Source organism: Gekko japonicus, unplaced genomic scaffold, assembly GCF_001447785.1.
Source record: "Gekko japonicus isolate JY-2015 unplaced genomic scaffold, Gekko_japonicus_V1.1 scaffold944, whole genome shotgun sequence".
In the NCBI taxonomy this organism is placed as follows: Eukaryota; Metazoa; Chordata; class Lepidosauria; order Squamata; family Gekkonidae; genus Gekko; species Gekko japonicus.
In genome coordinates this window covers 293370-299883 of record NW_015165857.1, presented here as the reverse complement: position 1 = coordinate 299883, position 6514 = coordinate 293370, and the positions used below count along the sequence as shown (strand labels likewise).

General features: G+C 49.3%; 1 protein-coding gene across 1 annotated transcript in view; it reads right to left on the bottom strand.

The window, feature by feature from the left end:
* The window catches only part of LOC107110408 (chromosome unknown open reading frame, human C12orf4), a 56507-nt gene extending 55443 nt beyond the window's left edge, over positions 1 to 1064 (bottom strand). Inside the window, exon 1 of the mRNA XM_015411187.1 lies at positions 1034 to 1064. The gene's annotated coding sequence lies outside the window, so the exon portion shown is untranslated. The remainder of the gene's footprint in view (positions 1 to 1033) is intronic.
* Positions 1065 to 6514: the final 5450 nt, after the last annotated feature.

The window sequence follows — 6514 nt, the reverse complement described above, 5'->3', positions numbered from 1 at the left end:
CCTTCCAATGTCCAGGAATTTGCCAACCTGGAATTGGCAACACAATTTCCTTCCCACCCAACAGCCAACCTACCTTTATCTGCCTCTCTGTCTTCAACTTTCCATCTCCACACTCCTCCCCCACAGCCTCTACCTAGGAAAGTTACAGTCTTTCTCCACAGTTGGGACCAAAGCAGCTTACATTATTCTCTATCTGCACAACAACCCTGTGAGGTTGGCTAGGCTGAAAGTATGTGACTGGTCCAAAATCACACAGTCAGCTTCCACTGCAAGATGGGGATCTGAACCTGGGTCTCGCAGACCCTACTCTGAAGCTCTGTTACATCACACTGGCTTTCATAGGGTGGCTGCTGATGAACCGTAGCAAGCAGCTGGGCCTACTTGAATCATGCAAGTCAGGTAGTATCAAGTCACCCAGAGGGTGCTGCATAGGGATGGCAGTCTCCAGGTGGGACCTGGGGATGCCTGGAATGACTGCTCATCTCCAGACTACAGAGATAACTTCCCATGGAGAAAATGGATGTTTTGAAGGGTGGACTCTGTGACATTGTACTCCACTGAGCCCCCTGTCATCCCCAGGCTCCACCCGCAAATCTCCAGGAGTTTCCCAGCCTGGACCTGGCCACCTTATCCACAATCCCGTCGGTGGCCAGGGAGGGTTGCCAACGTCTAAGTGGGGTCTGGAGGACCGCTTAAGTGGGTCCTGGAGGACCCCCCCCCCCCAGAATTACAACTGAACTCAAGACAACAGAGATCTGTCTCCCTGGAGGGAGTGGCTGCTTTTGAGGGTGGACTCTGTGGCATTAGACCCAGCTGAGGCCTCTCCCTTCCCCAAACCCAGCCCTCCGCAAAATCTCAAGAAATCCCCCAGCCTGGCACTAGCAGCTCTTGTGAGGCCTGGCCCCACGGCTCCCTCCCTCCCTCCCTCCTTGAAAGGCCAAAAGAGGCCAGGAAAGGGTCCTTCCCCCACCCTTTTACAGACAGAGCCAGTTAGAAGCCTCCCCCCTCCTGAACGTTCCAATCTCTCTCTCACCGTTGATGCCTGGAGTTAGATCCCTGCAGAGGCCATTTCAAAAGGTATTGGGGGGTCCCTGAAGGGATTTTTTTACTGACTATGTAGGAAAAGCTGTTGGGGCAGAGTGAGCTTCCTGTTAGTGGAAATAAGTATCTGCACACGGCGCCCTCTGTTGGAAATTAGAATATAAGATATCCAAGTGCAAGCTTAAAGCTTGACCCCAAACTGTGAAACCAGGTGCCTAGTCCTCCAAACCAGTCTCCTAACCATCCTTCACTTACTGTAACTTTCTTAGTCAAGTCTCGAAGCTTTGTGATGTGTGACTCAATGGATCGTGAATGATCACTGAGATTTAAGCAGCACATCCCTTCAAATTCTTCACATCCATGATTTGCTTTTAGAAGCAAGTAATCAACAGCCATCCGGTTTTGAATGGTGGAGAGGTTTCGTTCATCCCTTTAAGCACCAGGCAAGTTAAACCATTAAGATTCTGTGAGTTCTTTATCGTCAATCCAGGCACACCAACAAGTGAAGCCGCCAAGAGAGCAGCCTCTGTAGTTGTTAAGAGTTTAACATGAGGGTCACAACTGCTGTCCAAAGTCAAACTCCGCTTTGGTCGAGTGGCATTTGAAAATGTCTGGGGCTGCCCCTCCCACGGGACTAGGAGTGGGGTTAGCCTGCCAAGGGTACATGGGCCTCCCGCTGGATAATCAGGGATGTATGAAAAAGCTGTAAGCCCACAGAGCATGAAAGATCCAGCAGGTAGTTCCACTGCACCCCTGTCAAACACAATCAGGACCGAGTGGCAAGAGGAAGCTCCCAGTATTGCAGGTTGTGGTGGTAGCGGCAACCTATGAGAGTAAGATGGCAACAAACAATTCTGTACTGGAAGGTAATCCACACCCCAGCTTCCGGAATGGGGTGATATAGTCCAACAACTCGGGACAGAGGGACTTGTAATGGTGGTGAGGGGGCTACTGGTGGTGGAACAGGTACTTCAGTCCGGTCAGTGGCTCGGTGTAGTTTGCCGGGGTTCAAAGAAGACAGGACACAAGTCTGCAGGAACTGACTGACTCCTCTCAGCTTCCCAGCGTTTATTTATAAGCTTCTAGTTTCTAGTCCCCCCCCTCTCTCTCCCTCACGTAAGGGAAAGTTACAAGCATTCAAGCATCCTTTTGGAATGTGTTTTCTAACACCTGCTCTCCCTTATCATTCCCGTCTCTGCCAAGGCCAAATAACTGCGTCATTAAGCAGTAAACAGATTCCATCTCGGGCTCTCAGTACGTATATACATTTGGGTTCCCAATCTCCAGCCAGGAGAACAGGAGAGCAGTGAATTCTTCACTGTGCCTACAGCTCGGCCCTCCAGAGTTCAGCTTCTGAATCACTCCCAGAATGGGCTTCAGCTGCTGTTGTGGGCTCTTGCACGTGGCCCTCTCCAGTTGCTAAGGGGGTTGCACCCTCAACGTCGTCTGTTGTAGCTCCAGCTGCTAAGGGAGTCGTACCCTCGACGTCCTCAGGATCTCGAGCCTTTTTAACTCGGGTGTGATGAATCCAACCGTATGCAGCAGTGGTTTTCTCAGCACTGTCAGAAATCAGCAAAACTTGGACAGGACCTCTCCACATGGGTTTCAAAGGCTCCTTCTTCCACTTTTTGATTAGGACCCAGTCACCAGGTTGGAAGGAGTGAACAGGACAGTCATAGGGGAGAGGCTGGACCCCTGCTGCCGCTCTGTGGAGAGAAGATAAACAAGACTGCAAAGCAGCCACATAGTTAGATAACATTTGATCTCCGATCTCAGTATTAACGTTCCCAAGGTAGGTTGTATCAAAGGATATGGTCTGCCATACAAAATCTCAAATGGGGATAACCCTAACTTCCCCCTAGCTGTCACCCTGATGCGTGTAAGTGCAAGGGGCAAAAGCTCAGTCCATTTCAACGACGTTTCCATTGACAGCTTGGTCAACATAGTCTTTTAAGGATCTGTTCATCCGTTCAACTTGTCCAGAAGACTGGGGCCTCCAGGCTGTGTGTACTGACCATTTAATCCCAAGAACATGTGTCACAGTCCGAACAGTGTCACTAGTGAAAGAGCTCCCGCGATCTGAGGATAAAACAGCAGGTAAACCAAATCTTGGCAAGATGTCGTTTAGGAGACTTGGCAACATTCCTCGCAGTGGGGGCTGTATGAGGAAAAGCTTCAGGCCATCCAGAAAGTTGGTCCACAAAAACAATAAGGTAACGGTACCTACCAGAGCGCGGCAATTCAGTGTAGTCAACCTGTAAAACTTCAAAAGGTCTCTTAGTCCAGGGTCTAGCACCAGGTATAACCAGCATCCCTTTCTTGGCATTTACCTGTTGGCAAGTGAGGCATGCCCTGGCCTCCCGTTCGGATTCCTGGTGTAGCCCTGTTACAATGAAAGTACGAGCCAAAGTCTTACTCATCACTGTCCCACCCAAATGGGTAGATAAGTGGTAGTCATGCACAATTTTCCTCAGTAAAGAACGTGGTAGCCAGACTCTCCCATCTGGATTTATGAGCCAGCCTGATTTTACCTCAGCCCCTTGCTTCTCAGCATCCTGACGCTCTGCAGTAGTATACGTAGGTGTTGCTGGTAAGTCAAAGGTAGGGATCAGAGCTAACTGCGTAGGGATAGGTTGGAGAGCCCCCTCCTTTGCAGCAAGATCTGCCTGATGGTTTCCCTTGGCTTCTGGTGAGGTGAGCCGTTGGTGACCTTTCACATGGATAACAGCTACTTCTGTGGGTAACAAAATACTGGTTAAAACATTCATTACATGCTCCTCATGTGCTATGGGCTTGCCAGCAGCAGTGAGGAAACCCCTTTCCTTCCAGAGAGTCCCAAAGGCATGCACTACTCCAAAGGCATACTTGGAGTCTGTGTAAATGTTGGCACGCTGTCCAGTAGCAAGCTGAAGAGCCCTATTCAGGGCATGGAGTTCAGCTACCTGGGCTGAAAAGAAAGGAGGGAGTGCACTACTTTCTATAGTCCTGTACTCTGTGGTCACTGCATAGCCAGTGTATCTCTTACCATCGTTCATGAAGCTGCTCCCATCAATAAAGAACTCCAGGTCTGCATTCTGGAGGGGCACATCTCTAAGATCTGTCGGACACATAGTAGCATTATCTGTGACTTCTAAGCAATCATGAATCAGATCTCCTTCAGGGATTGGCAGTAAGGTTGCTGGGCTCAGCCTGTTACATGCCTCAAAGGTGATGTCATCCGGTACCAGAAGGAGGCTTTCGTATTTAGCCAGTCTAGAATGTAAAAGCCATTTAGCTCCCCTCTGCTGTAGAAGAGAAGCTACAGAATGTGGGCAATATACATGCATACCATGTTCCAAAGTCAATTTTCTGGCTTCCTCATCTGCCATGGCTGTAGCCGCGATGGCTCGCATACAGGCAGGCCAACCTTTTGCTGTGTGGTCCAGCTGCTTGGACAAATATGCAACAGGATGCAATTGTGGCCCCAACCGTTGAGTAAGGCCTGCACTCATGTGACCCATTCTTTCGTGAACAAACAACTGAAAGGGCTTCCGAAGATCAGGAAGTCCTAAAGCAGGTGCAGTCATTAAGGCTTTCCTTATCATTTCCCAGGCATGAATTTCCTCTGGAATCCAGACTAGGACATCAGGCTCTTCTGCATGGCATTTAGCAAACAAATGTCTGGTTAGGACACTGAAATCTGAGACCCAAGAACGACAGAATGCAGCCATGCCAAGAAAAGTTCGCAGGGCCTTTTTTGTGGTGGGAAGTGGCAATTGGCAAATAGCCTCCTTCCTCTCCTTTAACAGTTCTCTCTGCCCTTTGGTGACACGAAAGCCTAGGTATTTGACAGTCTGCTGTACTAATTGAGCCTTTTCTCGGGAGACTCGGTAGCCCTGTTGTCCTAGGAAGTTCAAAAGGGAGATAGTGGCCTCCCGGACAGTAGATTGATCAGGGCCTGAGAGCAGAAGGTCATCCAACAGCTGCAAGTGGAGGAGTGGGGAATCAAACCCGGTTCTCCCAGATTAGAGTACACATACCTAACCACTACACTAAACTGGCTCTCTTAGTGGCATCACAAAGGATGCAGGCTGGTCAGTAACAGGAGCTGGAAGTGGAGATGGAGTGGAGGGTGAGGGCTGGTTAGTGACCAAAGGTGTTGTCAGAGGCTGAGAGTCTGCAGAGGGTCCTGTCAGATTGGACGATGGGAGCTGAATGGAAGGGCTAGAAGGTGTCAGGCTGGTTGGGCCCGAGACAGAAGTCAGGGTTGTTGAGGCTTGGCCAGAGGGTATGTCTGGAACAGGAGCAGATACTAAATCAGAGGGAAAAGTGGGCTGAAATAGTTGCTTGACAGGAGTGGCGACGTTCCTCAAAGCCTCCAGGAGCCAGGATGCCTGTTGCTGCAACCCAAGTGGAAGGGTAGATTGAGTTGGTATAGTTCCTGTCTCGGGACTGGGCATTGCTGATACCTGGTGAGGCAGTGTTCCAAACAGTGGCAGACTGTGGCTGAGTTGAGTCCTCACTTGGGAGGCTCCTGAGGCAACAGGAGTAGAGTGAAAAAGAGAGAGTCTATGGGGGGAGGCAAAACAGGAGCTATGGCTCCTGTACTCGGAGGGCTGGTTGTGGATGAACCAAGTGCTGGCCTGGTAGAGGCTATTGAAGCATGTGTATGAGAGCTAGCTGGGTCACTGGCGCTCGCTCCTACTAGTCAAGTACCAGAGCTCCCAGTGACCCAGTTATCCTGCAGTGCTGGCTGTGGAACCAGCAATGCAGCATCATGGGGTAGTGGCATACAACAGGAAAGCAAGTTCATAGGGTCTTCCACTGGCCCTAGGGTGTGGTCAGAGGTTTGAGAGGGTGGCCGGGTGACAGCCAGAGTCCTATCTCTCTTACCCCCCAAAACTGACGCTATTCTATCATCTCGGGTTTTCTCAAAGTCTGAAACATTTATTCTCCCCCTAAGAGGCATCTGAAGGCAAGCGGGTAACTCAGGATATCCTCTTCCCCACACCCATCCTCCTTACTTTAATAACAAAGTTCCAAAGGTGTACATATTCAGCTTCTTCCCATTTCAAATGAGCATAACAGTAGCACAAAAGCTTATTAATCATATTGAGATTATATGTGCCCTGGGCAGGCCAACTGCAATGAGCTGAAATAGGGTATAGTGGCCACATTTCAGTGCACAAAAAGACCAGTCTTTCAACAGGATGATCTTTCTCAGACGGAGTAGGGTTAGTTTCTACAATATGTTTCCAGTTAGTGATCATAAATCAGGTTCCTGAACATACTTTTTACTGACACAGTTACCCATGGTTACAAATCTGATCAATAACCTTTAAGTTTGAGGGCAAAAATTTCCAGTCTGGGCAATACAAACGTCTTGTCACAAGATGGCAGTGCAGGACAAGAAATGAATTATTCCAACCAACCACAAAACTTTTAAGTCCTGAGGGAAAAATTTCCAGTCTGGGCAATACCTTTTAAAAAACTT